The sequence below is a fragment of the Penaeus chinensis genome, chromosome 39, assembly GCF_019202785.1.
Source record: "Penaeus chinensis breed Huanghai No. 1 chromosome 39, ASM1920278v2, whole genome shotgun sequence".
Taxonomy (NCBI): Eukaryota; Metazoa; Arthropoda; class Malacostraca; order Decapoda; family Penaeidae; genus Penaeus; species Penaeus chinensis.
In genome coordinates, this window is record NC_061857.1 from 1,678,703 (window position 1) to 1,679,356 (window position 654).

Sequence of the window (654 nt, forward strand, 5' to 3'; positions counted from 1 at the left end):
TTGTTTTTTTCTGCCAGTCACGGAGAAAAAAAAGGAGCAAAGTCCGGGTGATTATGTAGATATCAGGCTTTCTAAACTTCTTTGCTCTTGTTAGACCGCGATAACTATGAGTGTGGACCTTTATTTGTTTACATCACCACCCCCATCTCATCAACCCAACCATCATCAAACATCATCATCACATCATCAACCATCCTCACAAAAACCAAACACACCATACACCATCTTAATCACCATTATCATCACACACCATCATCATCACATCCATCACACACCATCTGCACATCACATCATCCACAATCACCATCATCAGCACACCCCCACCCTCATCCACCACATCAACTCATCAGCATCATCACCACATCACATCACTCATCACCATCACCTCATCACACACACCATCAAACACCACCAGCAAATCATCGCATCATCACCACATCATCATATCACCACTCCATCACATCAGCAGTGCAGCATATCACCAAACACATCATACCATCACATCACCAATCATCACCATCACCTTCATCACTCTATCACACCATCATCACATCACACATCATCATCACATCATCACACACTCATCATCCCCCATCATCACACATCATCACCATCCCTCATCATCACTCATATCACCCCACATCATCCCCCTCA